General features: G+C 39.8%; 1 pseudogene; it reads left to right on the forward strand.

The window, feature by feature from the left end:
- Positions 1 to 423: 423 nt before the first annotated feature.
- LOC149186083 (wall-associated receptor kinase-like 20) lies at positions 424 to 9,027 on the forward strand (annotated as a pseudogene).
- The last annotated feature ends 378 nt before the right edge of the window (positions 9,028 to 9,405 follow it).

Genomic DNA, 9,405 nt, shown 5'->3' on the forward strand with positions numbered 1-9,405 from the left:
AATTGTAATTGATTAACATTATTCTATATGTATTTGTAGCCAAATCCTTATTTTAAATACGTTTAATGCCATGACTTAATTAATCACATTATTTGGCATATAATTGTAATCTTGCTGACAGTATTTGACATCATAATCATAATGCACGCATGTCCAACTCAATTATTGTAATTAGACGTCTCTAAATCCAACAGTGCTCGCTCGCTCCAATGCACCAATGCACGGACTTTAATGTGTGCATTTCTACTATATTGCATCTCAGGCGTTTGTAATCGTTAATCTTTTTAGCTAATTTAATCCATCCGCCATTGTTGTCGAAGTTAGATCTGTTTGTATGCAGTATTTGGCAGCTATGAAGTGAGTCTTTCTGTGAAATATTTTTTCAAAGTTCTGTGACTTGTTTTGATTTAGTAGGTTCTCACCATGCTGAAAGTAGGTAGTATTGGGAGAAATATTAAACATTGTCTTTTTCTGTTGTATTTTTCCTGGACGAGTTTTAGCATCATCCCGAGTGTTGCAGGTATTATACCTAGCTGTCCCAATTGTGGCAATACTTCTGTTCCATACCCTTTTAGCACCCAAGATGGTTGTGGTCTCCCTGATTATAGAATCTACTGTAATGCAGCCAAGGAGCTGGAATTCAAATCGGTCAATGGCAGCTTTTATAAAATCGTTAGTATCAATACAGCCACCATGAGGCTGGTTATTCAACCTCCGCCTCTGATTAAAGATTTGTGTCAGACTGAAGATATGAATAACCAAGGATTGCAATTGAATCATAGCCTGCCTTTCAATATTACAAGTACCAACACACTTATAGTTATGAATTGCGCTCCTATACTACTGGCATCCTCATTGAATTGCACCTCAACCAGTCCCTGTCATACATATATCAGTGATATGGGTGCAGCCAAGGCCTGCAGAAATGCTAGCATCTGCTGCAGTCTTACAGCTGGTAGTTCTATCACTTCCTACCAAATACGGGCACACGCCAGTGGGTGCAGGGCATACACGAGTGTTCTCAATTTCAACCAGGCGTTACCTGCGAGTCAGTGGAACTATGGAGTGGAGATACAGTGGGTTGCACCGTCAGAGCCTTCATGTAAAAGTCAGTTAGATTGTGACCAGAACTCTGCTTGCTCGCCTGATCCAATGGATTCCGGCGGATCTAGGTGTCTGTGTATTGGAGACTATATTTGGGATCCTGTACACGGAAACTGCACAAAAAGTAAGTGGATCAAACTGGCCCTATGTGTATTTTAATAAATATGCAATGGTTTTTTTTCAATTGAGTTAATTTGGCAAAACGTTCGCTCTTCAGATGCATCCGTGTGTGTTGATCCAAACGGTTGTGGAAATAATAATCGAGGGGCTCTGATTGGAGGTCAGTATTGATATTTGATGAAAAATAATCATTCAAACTTGTGAAATTAAATTTGTTTTTTTTTTAATGCCGAACTCTTACCTACTCAGCTTGTTCTGTGAAAGTACAACGAAATTTCGTTGTCAATGTCATGCAGGTCTTGTTGCAGGAATGTGTGTAGCCATTGCAGTAGCGGTAATTGCGATAATCCTATACAGAAGAAAAAGAGTCCAGCTGAAGACTCAAGCTCGACTGATGAAGATGAGATCCGAAATACTATCAACAAACAGCGGAGGAATGTCCGCCGAACTCTTCACCAGCAAAGAGATCAAAAGGGCGACCAACGGATTTTCCAAGGACCGAGTGCTCGGCATGGGGGGTTTCGGAGAAGTTTACAAAGGAATACTCAAAGACGACACCCTTGTCGCGGTTAAAACTGCGAAAGTGGGCAATATCAAAGGAATCGAGTGTTGAAAATGTAATTTCAACGCAGCCAGGCCACTGCCAGAAAACGTTAAGCAAACCAGCCGGAAAGCTCTCGGGTTGATTTCAGGCAAAGGTACTTTTCCGATGATCGAGCCCGAGAAATTTTGGAGCTGACACGTGGTTCAGCCCTGACGTAACGCAACGTCATTTTCTCGGAGGTTAAAGTTCAGCACTTGTTGGTCTTCCGATATTGCCCTCCACCGTCGGATGTGCTCCACTTTCTTCAACCGTTGATTGCCCGAAGCTGCTCCAAACCTGCATACGGCAAATATTAAATTCATAGCGTGGAGTAAATCTAAGTTTTGTTGACCATACGTTTAATTAATGAAATGTCATAGTGGTAGGTAGTATATTGAAGTTTTCATATATTGCACGTAAATGTTTTTAATCGGAGGTATGGGCGCATATGCTCATTAACTAAGTATTGTAAGGGATATGGGTACGTAACTTTTTTTTTATGTTTTTTATGCATTGACCATTTTTGAGTAATGGTATGTAAAAAGATCATTGACACGAGTTAAAAAAAACAGATGAACGAGCCAAGGAGAAATATGCTCGTGGGTTGTAATGGTGGTGGTGTTGATTTTGTAAAACAGAGGTGTAAAAAAAAAAAAAACCATGTGTGGTTTTGCACAGCAGTGCATAAAGGAAATGGTGGAGCGAGTTTTTGTAACTCTGTAAGTTTTTTTTACAGCAGTATGTAAAATTGTTTTACACCAGTAAATGTGAATGGAGGTTTTACAGCAGTAAATGTTAATGGGAATTTTTCCAGCAGTGTAAATTCTCATATGGAGACACAGTGAATGTTTTTTTTTGTTTTAATGAATAGAAATATTTTATGGTGAAATCCTCTGTTCCTCAGTGAAATTTTTTTTAAGTCTTCTGTGCACAAAAGATCCTGGAGCAAAAGAAACAGAGCATTGCCTCTGTGTGTTTGAATATTTGGTTTTTGGTATTTTCCCCATTAAAAATACCCAACAGTGGTATCAGAGCAAGGCTTAGGCTCTTTGTAGGAGACAAAGAAGCTGAAGGGAGAAGGTTGTTGCTGCAGCAAAACCTCTCAGGCAGACAGAAGACTCAGACAGCGAAGGATTCAGGTATTCCCCAAAAGCATTTCTCTTGTTATTGCTGAAGACAGTCAGTTTTTAAAAAAAAATCATAGTCAAGGATTTAAAACCATAGTTCAAGATGCAAGGAATGGCAAGCACAAGCATGGGTATGTTCAACACCCAGCTCCCACACTTTAATGGGAAGAACTATGACTACTGGTCTATAACCATGAGAGCTTTGTTCATCGCTCAAGATATATGGGAACTAGTAGAATATGGGTTTGAGGAACCAGCAGATGAAACTGAGTTCAATGCATTAACTCAGGGAGAGAAGGATCAGCTGAAGCTCAATAGGAAGAAGGATGCAAAGGCCATTGTCTTGTTGTATCAAGCAGTGGACCAGAGTATATTCCCAAGGATAGCAGCAGCTACAACATCACATGAAGCATGGCAAACTCTCAAGACAGCCTATCAAGGCATGGAGAGAGTGAAGACAGCAAAACTACAATTGCTGAGAAAGGACTTTGAGAATCTGTGCATGAAGGAGTCAGATAACATTGACTCATTCTTCACTCATGTGATTGGTGTAATCACACAAATGAGAACTCATGGAGAAACCATTGAAGATAGAAGGATTGTGGAGAAAATATTGAGGGTCTTACCTTCAAAGTTTGATGCCATTGTCACCACCATTGAAGAGACAAAGGATCTCTCAAAATATTCAGTTGATGAGCTACATGCATCACTGATAACACATGAGCAGAGGTTGAGTAGGAATGAAAACTCATCTCTTGAGCAAGCCTTCAAGACCCAGATGTCCTTTGGAAGAGGAAGAGGTCAAGGAAGAGGAAACCGAAGAGGAAGAGGCAGAAGCCAGAACAGAGGTGGAAGGAACAGCCCAGCAAATGCACAAGGAAGAGGCAGCAATCCAAATCAGAACCAAGGTCAGGGCAGCAGCCAACAAGGAGGACAACATCATGCTCAAGGACAAAGGTATGATAAATCTAATGTTCAATGCTATTATTGCAAAAAGTATGGACATTATGCAAGTGATTGTAGAAAGAAACAGCATGATATGAACAGCAGACAAAATGCAAATGTTACAAGAGAAAACAGCAGTCAAGAAAATGTCCTGTTAGCTTGTAACATGGCTGAAACACATAGTGAGGATATATGGTTTTTAGACTCAGGTTGCAGCAACCATATGACCGGAAACATAGCCTTCTTTTCTGCCCTAGATAAAAGTGTGAAATCAGAAGTCACACTAGGAACTGATAGTAAAGTGTCTGTTATGGGAAGAGGAGAAATAAAAATACTTTCAAAGCAAGGAGAAAGGAAAACCATAGCAGATGTATACTATGTCCCCGGAATGAGATGTAATCTCTTGAGTGTTGGACAGCTTGTCCATAAGGGGTACAATGTTTTCTTTAAAAATGATGTATGCACCATCATGGATATACCACCCAGCAAAAGATGCATTGCTGAAGTGAAGATGACAAGGAACAGGATGTTCCCTTTGAGGATCAGGGCAGATTTGAAAAACAAAAATGAAATTGCAGCAGTTACCCAAGAGGCCTTCCAAAGCGTGCCAAAGGATGAGAACTGGTTATGGCACTTGAGATTTGGGCATCTAAATTTTGGAGGTCTAAACTTATTGAGCAGAAAAGGAATGGTAAGAGGATTACCATTGATAGAGAAACCGGACAGCCTATGTGAAGGCTGCATTTTGGGAAAACAACATAGAGAAAGTTTTCCATCAGGGAAGAGCATAAGGGCAAAGACACCCTTAGAGATTATCCACTCAGATTTGTGTGGACCAATGCAAGCTCCATCATTAGCTGGTAGCCTATATTTCTTGACATTCATTGATGATTTTACAAGAAAGACTTGGATATATTTCCTCAAGAACAAAAGTGAAGTCTTTGAGAAATTCCAAAACTTCAAAGCACTTGTGGAGAACCAAAGCGGGCTGCACATAAAAGTATTGAGAACTGATAGAGGAGGTGAGTATATCTCCAAGGAATTCCTAAGATTTTGTAGAGAAAATGGAATTCATAAACAGTTTACAGCGAGGTACACTCCGCAGCAAAATGGAGTTGCTGAAAGGAAGAACATGACCATCATGGATATGGCGAGGAGCATGCTGAAGGCAAAGCATTTGCCAAATGAGTATTGGGCTGAAGCTGTACATTGTGCAGTTTATATATTGAACAGGTGTCCTACAAAAGCAGTCATGAACAAAGTGCCAGAAGAGGCATGGAGTGGGAGAAAGCAAGGAGTCACCCACATGAGAGTTTTTGGATGTGTGGCCTATGCACACATACCAGATCAGCTAAGGAGGAAGTTGGACAACAAAGGGGAGAAATGCATCTTCATTGGATACAGTGATGAATCCAAAGCCTACAGGCTGTATATCCCATCTACAAAGAAGTTTTTTGTCAGCAGAGATGTTCAATTCATTGAAGAGGAAGCTTGGGATGGAAGCATAGAGAAAACAGTGAATGTCAAGAACTGTTTGTCTCATGATGAAGATGAAGAGGAAGTGGCTGAAATGCATCCCCAAACAGCAGCGCCAACACAAGGACAGCAAGGGACACCATTGAGGATCAATGAGAGTGCTTCTCCAAGCACACCACAAGGAGGAAATTCAAGTGCATCTTCAAGCACTTGCACACCAAGTGAACGAGGTAAGAAGTTTAGAAATCTAAGTGACATTTATGATGAAGGAATGAATTCCTTATTTGCCTTGTATTGTCATGTTGATGATCCTATTCATTTCGAGGATGCAATCAAAGATAGGAAATGGATAGAAGCTATGGATGAGGAAATTAATGCCATAGAGAGAAACAAAACATGGGATTTGGTTGAGTTACCAAAAGGCAAAGAAGTCATTGGTGTAAAATGGGTCTATAAGACCAAGAGCAATGCTGAAGGCAAGATAGAAAGGCACAAGGCAAGGCTGGTTGTCAAAGGGTACAAGCAGCAGTATGGGAGAGATTATGAGGAGACTTTCGCCCCGGTTGCAAGAATGGAAACCGTGAGAGCAGTGTTGTCCATGGCAGCACAAAACAAATGGAAAGTCTACCAAATGGATGTGAAATCAGCATTCCTAAATGGAGTGTTAATGGAAGATGTTTATGTGGAACAGCCTCTCGGCTATGAGAAGAAATGTGAAGAGCACAAAGTGTGCAAATTGAAGAAAGCTCTTTATGGGTTGAAGCAAGCGCCAAGAGCATGGTACAGCAGGATAGATTCATATCTATTGGATAATGAATTTGACAAATGTGAAGGAGAACCCACAGTCTACATCAAGGAAAAAGATGGTAAAATTTTAATTGTTGTTTTGTATGCTGATGATGTGATTTTCACAGGTAATGATGATCAGCTCATTAAAAATTTTAAATCAGTCATGAAGGATGAATTTGAAATGACTGACATGGGTTTCTTGAGATACTTCTTAGGCATAGAAGTAGATCAAAATGAAAAAGGAATTTTTATATCTCAAGCAAGATATGTAAATCAAGTTTTGGGCAGATTTAACATGCAAGAGTGCAAGGCAGCCATCACTCCCACAGTAATGGGATTAAAGCTCAGCAGAGAGGACAACAGTAAGGATTTTGATCCTAGTTTGTATAAAAGCATTGTAGGCAGCCTTATGTATTTAACAGCTACTAGGCCTGATTTAATGTATGCTGTTAGTTTAATTTCCAGATTTATGGAGAGGCCAAAGGAGGCACATTGGCAGGCAGCAAAGAGAATTTTGAGGTATGTCAAAGGCACCAAAATGTTTGGAATTTTATATCATGCCTCAGAACATTCAGATTTGGTTGGATACACAGACAACGATTGGGCTGGAAGTGTAGATGATCGGAAGAGCACTTCCGGTTATGTTTTTAATATGGGTTCAGGAGCCATTTCATGGGCTTCTAAGAAGCAGTCCATTGTAGCATTGTCTACAGCAGAGGCTGAATATGTGGCAGCTACAGCAGCAGCATGTCAAGCAGTGTGGATGAGAAGAATGTTGAGAAGCTTAGGCCAAGAGCAGGCAAAAGCGACAGTGATTTTTTGTGACAATAGCTCAGCTATTGCTTTGTCAAAGAATTCAGTGTTTCATAAGAGAACGAAACACATTGATACAAGGTTTCACTACATCAGAGAATTAGTGAACAATGGAGAAATTGTCCTAGAACATTGCAGGACTCAGGAACAGGTAGCAGACATCTTGACAAAGCCACTTGATCAGAAGAGCTTTGAATTTTTGAGGAAGTGTCTGGGTATGACTGAATGCCCAGCTGTTGAAATTAAAGGGGAGTGTTGAAAATGTAATTTCAACGCAGCCAGGCCACTGCCAGAAAACGTTAAGCAAACCAGCCGGAAAGCTCTCGGGTTGATTTCAGGCAAAGGTACTTTTCCGATGATCGAGCCCGAGAAATTTTGGAGCTGACACGTGGTTCAGCCCTGACGTAACGCAACGTCATTTTCTCGGAGGTTAAAGTTCAGCACTTGTTGGTCTTCCGATATTGCCCTCCACCGTCGGATGTGCTCCACTTTCTTCAACCGTTGATTGCCCGAAGCTGCTCCAAACCTGCATACGGCAAATATTAAATTCATAGCGTGGAGTAAATCTAAGTTTTGTTGACCATACGTTTAATTAATGAAATGTCATAGTGGTAGGTAGTATATTGAAGTTTTCATATATTGCACGTAAATGTTTTTAATTGGAGGTATGGGCGCATATGCTCATTAACTAAGTATTGTAAGGGATATGGGTACGTAACTTTTTTTTATGTTTTTTATGCATTGACCATTTTTGAGTAATGGTATGTAAAAAGATCATTGACACGAGTTAAAAAAAACAGATGAACGAGCCAAGGAGAAATATGCTCGTGGGTTGTAATGGTGGTGGTGTTGATTTTGTAAAACAGAGGTGTAAAAAAAAAAAAACCATGTGTGGTTTTGCACAGCAGTGCATAAAGGAAATGGTGGAGCGAGTTTTTGTAACTCTGTAAGTTTTTTTTACCGCAGTATGTAAAATTGTTTTACACCAGTGAATGTGAATGGAGGTTTTACAACAGTAAATGTTAATGGGAATTTTTCCAGCAGTGTAAATTCTCATATGGAGACACAGTGAATGTTTTTTTTTGTTTTAATGAATAGAAATATTTTATGGTGAAATCCTCTGTTCCCCAGTGAAATTTTTTTTAAGTCTTCTGTGCACAAAAGATCCTGGAGCAAAAGAAACAGAGCATTGCCTCTGTGTGTTTGAATATTTGGTTTTTGGTATTTTCCCCATTAAAAATATCCAACATCGAGCAAGTTCTGAACGAGGTTCAGATTTTATCTCAGGTGAACCACATAAATTTGGTTCGATTGTTGGGCTGCTGTGTTGATGCAGAGGAACCCCTCCTGATCTATGAGTACATTCCCAACGGGACCTTATCTGAACATCTCCACATGACCTCCGGAGGAAGGTTTCTCGACTGGAGAACTCGGTTGAATATTGCTCTTCAAACTGCAGAAGCACTGGCTTATCTCCATTCCGCTGCCTACCCTCCAATATATCACAGAGATGTCAAGTCCACAAACATCTTGCTTGACAATAAAATGAATGCCAAGGTTTCAGATTTCGGGCTATCCCGTCTAGCATAGTCAGACCTGTCACATATCTCCACATGCGCTCAAGGAACAGTGGGGTATTTGGATCCCGAGTATTACAGAAATTACCAGCTCACTGATAAAAGCGATGTGTATAGCTTCGGTGTAGTTTTGCTGGAACTGCTGACATCGCAGAAGGTCATTGATCTGTGCAGGGAATGTGATGATGTGAATCTGGCAGTGTATGTGGTTAATATGTCGGAAGAGGGAAGGATGATGGATGTTGTGGATCCCCGGTTGAAGGAGAACGCTTCGCGAGCTGTTGTGGAAGGCATGAAGGCAGTGGCGCTTTTAGCAATGAGTTGTTTGCAGGAGAGGAGGCAAGAGAGGCCCACCATGAAAGAAGTTACAGAGGACTTGCGTTATATCATGAGCATCGAGACTTCGGGCATTGTAGGTGAAGATCATAGGTTGTCTACCACATCAACTATGAGAAGTGAAGAATGTGGGGCACTCCTCGGCTTTCAATCATAGGATTACACGTAGTTTCACTTTCATTAGCAGTATTCTTGTTTTTGTTTTGTGGGTTCCCCTAGTGTAGTCAGTTTTGTTAAAAAGTTGAAAGGGATATTTATTTTTTGTAATTTTGAATTTTAATGGCATAATTTTAAGTCTTTTTCTCTGTGTTAAATTTATTTAGATGTATATTTTAAATGTAGTTAAAATTCAAGTTATTTTTAAAATTTGTATAAATTTAATTTTATGAAAAAAAAACCACTTAATAATTAAAATTTTCCTTTCAATTATAATTCGATTAGAAATGTGTAATTATGAAAAGGTTTTTTGTTTTTTGTTTTTTGGGTAATTATGAAAAAGATTATTTTGATCACGGTTTTTTATTATGATTTTGTT

The sequence above is a fragment of the Pinus tabuliformis genome, chromosome 3_1, assembly GCF_031772625.1.
Source record: "Pinus tabuliformis cultivar Carrire ecotype Pingquan chromosome 3_1, CPIR1, whole genome shotgun sequence".
Classification (NCBI taxonomy): Eukaryota; Viridiplantae; Streptophyta; class Pinopsida; order Pinales; family Pinaceae; genus Pinus; species Pinus tabuliformis.